This window comes from Mytilus trossulus, unplaced genomic scaffold (genome assembly GCF_036588685.1).
Source record: "Mytilus trossulus isolate FHL-02 unplaced genomic scaffold, PNRI_Mtr1.1.1.hap1 h1tg000110l__unscaffolded, whole genome shotgun sequence".
Lineage (NCBI taxonomy): Eukaryota > Metazoa > Mollusca > Bivalvia > Mytilida > Mytilidae > Mytilus > Mytilus trossulus.
Genome location: NW_026963297.1, coordinates 167,140 through 179,239, shown reverse-complemented (window position 1 = coordinate 179,239; position 12,100 = coordinate 167,140). Strand labels below are relative to the sequence as shown.

At 30.9% G+C, this 12,100-nt stretch overlaps 1 long non-coding RNA gene across 1 annotated transcript; it reads left to right on the top strand.

The window, feature by feature from the left end:
• Positions 1-487: 487 nt before the first annotated feature.
• On the top strand, positions 488-8,457 carry LOC134700041 (uncharacterized). The gene is made up of 2 exons (XR_010103746.1): positions 488-606; positions 5,431-8,457. It is a non-coding gene; the product is annotated as an uncharacterized LOC134700041 (long non-coding RNA).
• Positions 8,458-12,100: the final 3,643 nt, after the last annotated feature.

Sequence of the window (12,100 nt, the reverse complement as noted above, 5' to 3'; positions counted from 1 at the left end):
ATATGCGCACCTTTAATATGAGTACACTTTAGTAACACCAGGTACATAATTTAAACCTGAAGCAAAAAGACAGTACTCATTCCTTTTAATAATTAAGAATTGAATGCTTCTTTTTGTAAATTTATTGGGTGGTAAAAGCGTTGACGGAAGCGCTTCATTCTAAAAATGTACGCACGGTCAACGCTTTTTTTTTTACAACCCTATAAAGTTTCAAAAAGAAGTATTCAATACTTATAATTACATTTTTTTTAGCTAAAATCATGAAAACACGATTTTTATCCAGTTTTATTAAATTCACCTGTGCACTTTTTTGTGGGACCTCGTATCATCATGCATGATAAATGTTATTGTCTGATGCAATTGTTTACGAAATATTATGTTAGCCAATCAGAATAACGTATTATAATGAAACTTACATCTAATGTAATTATTCAGCCGTATAAACCCTATTTGTATACACCAAGTGCGCGATTGACGTTAGAACGGACACGGGTGAAACAGTATGAAGATACGTGCTCTTTTAGGATATTGGTGACGAAACATATTTTTGAATATGCAGTTCATATAATGGAATGGTAGTTTTGAGATATAAAATGAAGTACCAATGTAAGCAAGCTAATATTTCCGTCATTTTGTATTTGGTAGAAAGTTGATTAATTGTCAATTTTACCGCACCTCCTTATTTCCGATTATGGTTGAAATTTTCTCCAGAAGAACAAAAGTATTAGGACTTAAACAAATATGTACTAGGAGACTGAAATGTTACTGTGATAATTATATTTTCCTTTTTAGGGAACCGTCGTTTAGTAAACTGACTACATGCAAATTAGAATTAAAAAGCTACTCGTCCAATTAGCATTAGTCACAATTTTCTTGGTGTATTTGGTTTTGATGTAGTTAAATGTCCAACAGTAGCTATCTTATAAATTGCATATCCCATATCTCTATTCATCAGTATAACAACAGACTGGTGTACAAATAACATGTTACATATATATATATATATATATATTTTATTTTATTAGTACTTCTACTTTTTATAAATAAAGTCTCATATAACCCCATTTCCATAATTAGCAAGCGGTAACGTATATATTTCTTTTTGTCTAAACGTTCGTAAAATTTGTCGATTTCTTTGAAAAAATTAGAGGCAATGATTTAAATTTTAACAACTAAAGTTTCAAGTGACGGGTGTAAATTGTAGGATTGATTGTTGGTTGCTTAACGTCCAATGGCAAATATTTCCTGCATGTTCAGGACGAGAACAAGTTAACACTAACTTGAATACAATACTAGGTAGGTTTTGTAAAAGAGCCGATCCGGGAAGATGTTTGAGAAAAATTTGGACTGACACTAGAAAATGAGGGTATATTATGAGCAATATGCCCCGCATGGCCTAAAAAGGCAACTATGTTAATGCTCTCTCAGTCGTTTTGTCTCCGAACTTGTACATGTTCATCATTTCCAACTCAAATCGCACAAAAAAAAACTACACTACCAGCGAGTTCCCATGCAAGCGGAAATTAACACGAATAGAAAATCTAAATGATTTCAAGATCTAGCTATTTCTATCTCTTTCTGCTATTTGAATACTAATACGTCAGTCGTTTGCTTGTAAATTTCCAGATTTTTTTGTAACGGAACCAGTCTTACTTAGTGACTAAATCCAGTCCCAACTATTAGCTTGCGTTTATAGACGCAATGGATACTTGGGACTGGCTTCAATCAGACTCTAACGGGACCTGATTTTTTTTATTATTTTTTTTCCGAATAAAGTTGCTTTGTATTTTCAGCCTACGGTAACCTTCTCAGGCCTGATTCCGATGTAACTGTATGTCCTGTGTATAGACTTGGTCTAGCTAGCACTTTATTTTTTAAAATGTTTCCGTAACTATAACGGATTTATGAGACTGTTTACATTTGGAACACATAGAATGTTATTCAGCAAAATAACCAAGTTAAACCACTTTTTTACATTGAATTTCCATACTAACAAACTATTTTCTGTTTGAGTTTCAAAGTCTGCTTGTATTGTACTGTTTCGCCTTATTCTATCCGTATTCTCATCCAAATAAATTTCCTTTTTCCATTTTGCCCGAGCGGTGATTTTGACGACCATTTTAACACGTACGAATTAATAGTTGTACGGATTCCCGTTTTTGTATGCATCATCCTAAGTTTCGATAGATACATATAAGATTTCTATTTTCAAAAAAAATAATTCATGGGGATACGGCATGCATCATGAAAAGTATTTATTGCAAAATAAACTAAGAATGAAATAAAGTGATAAAACTCAGTCTGTTTTGCATAAGAACATATAGATAAATCGTGCAGATGCTTAAATATTAAAAAAAAGCAGAATATAAATTAAAAGTATATAGTAATTCATTTTTAAAGGTTAAAAATTAGCAGAAGAATTGCTGAAACACGACAAAGCAACCTATGTCAAAAAGTTAACCGTTACGTATTGCATAAAAACTTTCGACACTCTGCATCTAGAAAAAGTTACCATAAACATGTCAATTCAAATATGACGTCCTTATTACGATTTGTTAACAAAGCCGTGTTCTAATGAGCACAAAAAATATGTTTGACACATGCGCACGTACTTTTTTATTAACATTATTTCCATCGATATCCTTTAAAATATTTACATTCAAGCAGCTAACATAAACTTTTATTATATATTTTTATCAAACAACATATATTTACCTTGCTCGTAGTTTTTAAACTTTTAAAATATGAAATGCAATAAACAGACTCCTCTCGGAGGAAACGGGAACAGCAAAACAGTCTTACGGTATTTTCGTACGCTTTGACCTATAAATATATTGCATTTGTCATGTTAGAATCGAAATAATTCCTTCATGTCATGCTCTATGCTCATTTTAACATGGGTAGACATTATATTTGACCACATTTTACACCTCGCTTACGCTCAGTGTAAAATATAGACAAATATAATGCCTACCCATGTTAAAATGAGCATAGAGCATGACATGAAGGAATTATTTCTTAAATAGTTTCCAAAAATATTTTTGTTTATTATTTAATCACTTTGTGATTGCAGAACCTGCTGCATTGGCTTGTATGTGTGAACGTTATTCGATAACGCCAGGAACGATAACTCGTGGCGTAATGTCAACTTACTGTCAAGACAGACGCTATTATAGAAAATAAAGGAATATGGAGTAAACGTATACGGAACCAGTAATCGCACACAAAGTCAATGCTTAACAAAATTACAAATAATTAATGGTCAGCGTTTTTATTCCTGTTCATCTTTATATTCCCTAAAGGGTCTTCAACAATGAAAGATTCACTTGTTTAGGGATGACATCAAAAGATCGATGTAGGATAAAAAAAAACTTAAATCAAATAGTTTGGGGGGGGGGGATAAACTTTGCTGCAAGTTTTGTTAATCTAAAATCGATTTTACATATATCCCTATTGGTCAATCAATTTTTACCAAATTAAGTTAAGAGGGGGTAGTGTGGAGGTCAGTAAAAAACCTATTTGAATTCAGTTTTGTATCCTTCATTGAACTTTCGATGTCGTCCCTTACCAGAACAACAAAAAAACACTAGCTAAGAGTACTTAAGTTACTGACAGCTATAGTTCACAGTCTTACGTTTGAAGTCTTCCTGTCCATCATCCCGCAATCGTTATTTTTGAAGATCATATAAGTGAATGAATAATTCGATTTTCTGCCTCAGGACCTGCGCATATATGAAATACTTCACACTGAACATTGAACCTGGTTGTAATTTGCAATTTTTATTTGTAATTTTTCCTCACTAGGTAGGTGAAATTATGTATAACATCAAATGTATTGTGAATTGCGAAAATGCATTACGAGCATATTCTATAATTTTAAGTTTGAATTATAAAGAGTTCATTTTTTTTTCAAATATTGAATACGCAACAAAATCTCTGTAATTTTACCCATGTATTATTTATGTTTATGTTAAAGGCGTTTGATTGGATATTAGTTAAAGGTAGGCGTGGTTTTCGGTAACTTTCCTCCAATCAACTGGCCTGTGTGCGCTGATGCGTGCAAACTGGCTATTGTAACGGCACATGTCTTACATCAGAATCTATCGTGCGTGACCAATGTTTATTGTAAAATTTCTTGTCATGTGAGCAAATTATCAGACATACAAGTTCTAAAGGTTACAACTTGAATTTGCTTTTTGAAAGATTATTTTCGGCAGTGCCCCTGATATACGATGTAAAGTGTTTAAGAAAATTAAGACTTTAAATGAAGGATGCATATTACCAGAGAATATAATCTGGGACTATGCCAGATATAATACATGTATTTTATGGCTCGGATATTAACAATAAAATGTTCTGAAAAAATTAAGTGTCCGATAATTTGAATTATCTGATAAAGTTATCTCGATCACTGTCGACAAAATATTATTGCATGGATGGTAAACTGCTGATTTTTATTTCTAGACATGGTTTGTGACTGTTATAATAGACAACTATATGCATTCTGGTTTACGTTTACAAAGAACACACTATACATTTTTCTGAAATATCAATCCTTTTTGGACAGACTTGCTTTTTCCTTGTATTTGTAAAAAATATAAGACGTTTCATTTTATTTGAATACTTCAAAAACTGCTTCAAAATACTATAGGCCTGTATTGTTGTCATTTTTTTTAGTCACTGACTTCCCCCCCCCCCCCCCCCCAAAAAAAAAACAAACAAAGTAGTAAAATAATTGTATATTTGATTTGAATAATTGTTTTAAAACGTAATATAAATAAAGGTCAGCCAAACCCAAATTCAGCAATAAGTAGTGTCATTCACCGGGTTTAATTTCGTTTACCGGTTTTGAACTTCTTGTTTTGTTCAATAAATAATAGTAATCTTCTTATCTTGTTCAATAAAAAATAGTAAAATTTAATTTCCATACACATGTTTGACTTCCTAAATAACACTAGGAAATCAAATTTGTCACAATTTCGCTTTTGTCGTCTGCTCAAGTTAGTTTAATTTGGTATTGTAATATGCACATGAGATACTTGTCACTGAACGTTGAACAAACAGTTGCTACCCACCAATCCATCAGTGATTGCGATACTTCTGTTACATACCCGTCATTTTGTCACATGTTTGGTACTATTATTTGAACAAAGTTCATGTTGTAAGCCGAATTTGTCCTACATTTTAATTGTTCTTGTCAAGTAATACATTCCTTGAACTGGTTTAAATGTTTAACTAAATCCTATGATATCAATTTTGTGCATTGGTTTTTTGAAACACAATTTTGTTAATTTGAGCGTGTCAACACCTAGTCTAGTAGTGATTTCGGTTTGTATGACCATACAACATATTTATATATTAGTATTACAGTAAGTTATTGTTTCATTTTACATGTTTACCATTGATAACATCAAATAAAATGTGTTGCAGGTTGAACTAAACCATAAAGGAAGGATCTAAAATTTAAACTATGCATGTTAAAACTATTATGAATGCGGAGTGGGGGTATTGCACGATAGCCTCAGTAGTAGTATGATACTTTGATATCAAATGGACTACAGTTAAAAAGTTGCATTTACTACCAATCCATGCACAATAGTAAGATGTATGTTCCTGAGCGTATTATGGACAAAGAAAAGGGTTGTGGTGTACTTTAAAATTTTGAACTAAGTACGGTAGAATGGTTGCCATACGCCTTCATATTACAGAAACCACCAGCGTACACTACAGCATAATTACGATTTCAGTTGTTATAGTTCACACACAAATTAATTGGGCTAGTTTAATCTCCTGCATGGTTTATTCCATTGGCAATCATATTCAAGAAAATTCATATTCTGTATGAAGCTTGATTGAGCCGTAGATTCACACAGATACCGATCATAGTTATCTTTTCTTCATTTACATAAATGAATGTCGGGAATTCGGAATATGGCAGTTATACATGTATCCTCAGTTTATATTTATTTTGAAGCATTATCGAACTAATACGACTTAAATTTCTCTTTAAAATTTACTTTGCACTAAATATCTAGTAAATGACTTTACATGGGAATAACTTGGGGTGTATTCATGTATACTAGTATGTAATGATAATAAAAAGAAACCAACAGCACTATTTGACGAAGACGAAATTAAGGATTGAATTTTAACGTCCAGTGACATATATTACAATGATGTCGAAACAGAACTTGAAATTGACAATAGGTATTCCGTCGCGTTTCCAAAGAATTCACGCTTAGTTGCGATTTCACGTGCTATTTTGAAGAGACATGTTTTGTCGAAATGCACATCTGGTGCAAGAAAATTGGTACCGTTAATTTTATTACAACTTCGGGTTCGCATTATAGTTATATTTGTACAAAATAACTAACAATAAAAAAAATTGTGATGATTTCTTTAACTGTTCTTGAACGTTCTAGTTTTAATATAAATCTGTGATTTTTCTATATTCGTACTTTCGACGAAGCAAAGCAAGTTCGATCTAGACCTGGACAATTTGATGCATTTAGCAATATTCAATCGTTGTACAAATTTATTGTAGAACATGTAGAAAATCCGTCTTTTTCGGATAAAAAAAAATCTACTTTGTTAACTCGGATCGAAAACTTACAATATAGTTAACTTATTGAAACATGAACGCGGACTACATTGAGAACATCTTGGATTGAAAGATTGCAAATCTAATGACCAATGAAATGCTTTAGATTTAGAACGCAGACCTCAACGAGAACACCTAGATGGATAACACACTGTAATCTTTAGACCGTCGAACAGATAGCGATAATTCCAGACTTCTTCTTCTTCTTTTTCTTTTAGTTCAAATAAGGTCACAATATAGAAGAGTACAAAGTCATACTGCCAAGGAATTGTATATTAGGAATTGTATATTTACAATCCCTTGATGCTGCTGTACATGCGTGATTGACAAAGATTGAATAAAATTGAATTATTCATAAAAATGTTTATCACAATTTAAGTGTTTCTATATTAAGATTGTGATTAAAAATATGCATTTTATGTACTTGTTTTGGTTTGGATTTGTTTATTCAAAGCTCGCGAGAACAGCTGATCTCTTAAGGCCGTAACGGTGGTGGTAGATATTCACAGATTTATTTTTTTACATAAAAACACACTATTACATATTCATGTGACAATAATAATGTGTCTGTTTTTTTAAACCAATTTAGAATTGGTGTATATATGTCTCCGCTGATAATAATTCTATGTTAGATAAACATAATTATTTGGAATTAAAATTTGTATAGTTACAATAAGTACATTTTCAAAATCATTTATTTATTTAGGCTTGATGAAGATCTACATGATTTAACGAATAAATGTAAGAAGATGTGGTGTACTTGCCAATGAATTAGATCACCGTACAGCCTTCAACAACGAGCAAAAACCTAACCGCATAAACATGTATATCATTTCCCAAAATTACAAACAATTTAAACAAGAAAACTATCGGCCTGATTGATGTACAACACTTATAGAAAAATATATACAAAAACGACAACCACTGGTCACTGGGGATTCAAACCATATGTCCCAATCGAAAAATAATTTCGTCAAACAAACGGGAGTTCTTATCTACAGAACAAAACCTGTATCCGCCATTGTACAGTCTCCTGGCTAGTATACCTGTAGGATAGTCAAAGATAATGGCGTTAAACAAATATTGTCTTTATTTATGTTTTTATTCCATTCAGATCTTCAATTTATCGATTGATTAATAAAAAAACGAAGCAAATATTTTAGTTAATCTACCAGTAATTAAATGTCAGTACGATCTTTCTGATAAGATTGTAAGACTATATATTGCTATTTGGCTGTGAAATTTGGAGATTTAGTTTTATTGATGCATTAGAAAGTTAAACTTGAAAAAAATCAACCCTAGCTTCATGGTTTATGGAGAGCTAGGCGCTTATCCTATGTCAGTATATGTGGAACACCGTATGGTATATTTTTTGGTCTAACATTGTAAACAGTTCTGATAGTAAACTATATAGATATATTTATAAACTCAACGTAGATGGTGGATTTACTTAGCTATAGAAAGTGGAAGATTTTATGGTATAGCAAGAAATAATAGAATATGTACTTTTTGTAAAAATGATATAGAGGATGAGTTTCATTTCATCCTCAAATGTCCACGTTTTCAAGGTTTTAGAACAATTTATATGAAGCCATTTTATTGGAAAAAACCGTCGATGTACAAATTTATTAAACTGATGAGTACTAATAATGTAAAAGAATTGTGTAATTTAGGTAAATTTACATTTAGATCTTTTGAGCTTAGATCCGAAATGTTAAAATAATGTTTGTTTATTCTACAACACCTTCTGCTGTCACATAGTCTGTGTTTATGTATGTATTATATGTATTATTGCTGTTGATATAATTGTATACCTATAGTTTATATAGACTTTGGTAATAAAGATATATACTTTCGATTGGTTGATTTGTATAAAAAATATCTTGAAAAAATATGGATTTTAAAATATTTGGTTTAATCAGAGTAACTATAGTTTTAATTCAAACTATTAAACAGATTGTTTTATCATTTTCAGCAGACTTGGAAATCAGAAATGGAATATTCTCCAAAAGTATTATGTTTAAAAATGTTTAAAGAAAACTTTGAATTTGAAGAATATTTAGACGTATTACGTTATAAAGATAAGATAACGTTATGAAGGTTTAGAACTGAAAATCATCGGTTACCTATAGAAACCGGTAGATGGCGTAGAATTATGAGACAGGAAAGGTACTATGTACTTTGTAACTCTCAAGAGATTGGTTGATATATTTCACTATATTCTAAACTGCACAACTCTAACAGAAAGTAGAATACCTATTCTTAAACCTAACTATGTAAGCAGGGTAAATGTTTCGAAATTGGGCACTTTATTTATTTTAAAAAATATTGTGTTTTGAAAATTTTGTGTAAATTAATTTGAATCATATATAAATAAAAGTATGTTTTCTCAAGTCTGATCACCAATCGCTCATTCTTGTTGATCGTTTCAAGTTGTGCAAATTGTCATACGCAAAATCTGTATGTTAATATTATATGTAAAAATATCTTTCTTTTTACCGTTAACTTGGTTTTATAAGAAATAAAGAATCTAAATTAAATAATACAATTAATTTTATTTAGTTTTTTGGATTAAATAACCTTAAATTAAAGGATGTGAAAAGGTATATAATTGTATCTTTTTCAAAGTTCAAGTTGATCAATTATTGATTTAAGTGAATAAATCAAATCAGGAACATATATATTGTAAGGTATACTGTTCCCAAATTGAATAGTATACAAATCATAGTAATAATTATTCATCAGCGAAAAGGATAGTATTTGTATTGTGTTTGAAGAATCGGAAAAGTGTTTTATTTTCTAAATTCTATTTATTCACTCGGACATCGTAGAGTTTAAATTTTTTTTTTACCATATCGGACTTCATATTGTGTATTGAATTGAATCACGAACGCGGACCTCGATGAGAACACCTGTATTGAAAGTGTTCAAATGTTCCGACCAATGAAATTCATTTTACTATGTAACGCGAACCTCAACGAAAGCACCTAGATGAAATATTGTGTATTGAATTGAAAAATAAACACGGACCTCGATGAGAACACCAGGATTGAAAGTTTGCAAAAGTTCCGACCAATGAAATTCATTTTACTATGTAACGCGAACCTCAACGAAAGCACCTAGATGAAAAATATTGTGTATTGAATTGAAAAATGAACGCGGACCTCCATGAGAACACCAGGATTGAAAGTTTGCAAAAGTTCCGACCAATGACATTCATTTTGATATGTAACGCGAACTTCAACGAAAGCACCTAGATGAAATATTTTATTTGTACGACAATTAGTTTTTTTTTAGACATTACCCCTTAAATATAGTTAATAAAAAATATATCAAAGCAACAGTGCATGATTGTTTCTTTTCCATTCTTGTTTATTTTAATAATGTTGATGTTGATTTTAATTTTGTAGGTAGACTTATATTATATGCCCTGAACGTAAATATACGGGTGTTTTTTTTAAATGCATTAGACGTAAGAGAATGCCGACTTAGAGCAAGTCAAGGTCGTAAAACTTAAATCAACCAACCCATCGTTATCGCAGACTAAAATTGATCTGAAATAAACAGAATATATGTTCATTTATAGCAAGACTTGTTGTAAGTCAAGGTGCATGACAGCACAATAATCCCTTTACAGATCGGAACCACAATTCACAATTTTCGTAGTGTGTACTTTTCCACATTTAACGCCCGTTTCGCATCAGTGACCGATATTACAATTTGACACAGTTTTAAAAGTTTATTGAGCTGTTCCTTCATTTACAATTTTGTGTGCAAGACTCAACAAATGTCAACATTATGTTCATTAATTTTATTATTTAACACATCATTGTTTTTATTACAAGCTATTTCATATATCAATATGCAGCTAGGGAATATTTGTTGTTGACCGAAACTATAAGATACATCGATTTAAACTATGTGAAAAATAAACAATTTTTGTAAGTTACCTTAATTTCCGTGTCTATATTTAATTAACGAGTACACTATAGTAAGACAGAAAATGAGAAAAGGAAATATACAGGAATACCTAAAGTTTCGTAAGACATTGCAATGGACCATACGTTACTTACATTCACAAGTTTTCATAGCACTCAGCAAGTTTTGAAACGAATATGTGAAATAAAGATCTACTGCATTCGGGCAAATTAAAAATATGTTAAACATCTAACTATTTTATTTTTAACAGATTCATAAGTTTTGATTTTTTTAAACCGTGCATCAATATTTTATATTTTTTTTATTTACATTCCTTATATATTACGTGTATTGATCATTCATTTGTTTAAATTGTGAAGTATATTACTTTAATAAGAATACACGCATTTATATATATAATTTTAAGTCGATAAAGTTGGAAACAAATGAACGAAAGATACATCGATGTTGTTTTGCTTGAGTGATTTACCTGTTAAAAGCTCGGGTCGCAACACGGTTTAAAACGAATTGATACCAGTTTGAAATAGTTTAACGGGGGCGTGGCCTATTTGTTTGACGTAACTTACCACCAACTTGATTTAAATTGAACGACTGCAAGCGAAGCTATTTGACTGGCATTAAAATGATTTGATATACATTGAAATAAATTAAAAATGATTTTTAATTTTTGTCAATCTTTATCAAATGACGAGTAATTTCATTTAAACAGCGTTAACACGTTTTTGTCCGATCAAGTTAAATTCGGGTTACTAGTGTTAAGCTCTAATGAACGTTTAACCGACATAAAATACAACCTGATACATGAGTGCATGTAATGTTCAGGTTGTTATCAGTGATAATGATTATCAAAGATTTCCATCATTGTTTTTTCTTACCAAGTTTAGCTCCAAATTTCAACATACAAATATATTCATACTAGAGACTTCATAACCAGGAATACATGGATTACAAGGATATGAACATGTTATTCAGTTGGGTTGTGTCTTTCTTAAATTAAATTTTGTAAAGAATGAAGCATGATGATCTAAAACTTTGAAAAAAACTGGAATAAATAAAGGTTGCAATACTACAAATATAAATATAAAAATGTTAAGTGTTATCATTGTAAAATAATGACATTATTCTGTGAGGGATCACGTGCACCATCACAACTGCATGTCAAATATCAAATATATTTTGGTGTTTGTGTGCTTTAAAAGTAGTTTTATTGTGATGGAGATTAAATAAGGTAATCCTTGGAATCGTATAATATAATAATATATATGTTCCTGGGTACACAGACTGGCTAGATAAGGGCCACAAGTGGCAAAATTGATGACTCAATATATCTTTTAATATCAATAAAATGTCATTGAAACTAAGTTATACGGGGTGCCAGTGTATCAAACTTGTAATCTGCAACATTTTTGTTGTAATAATTGCATTCATTTAATCACAGAAGGATGGAAAATGCAAGAGGGGGGATAATAAAAATGGCGCCAATGGCATTTCGGAATTAGACCGCGAATGATGACAGATTTCTTTATTAATACCAATATAATGACATTCAAACTACATAAA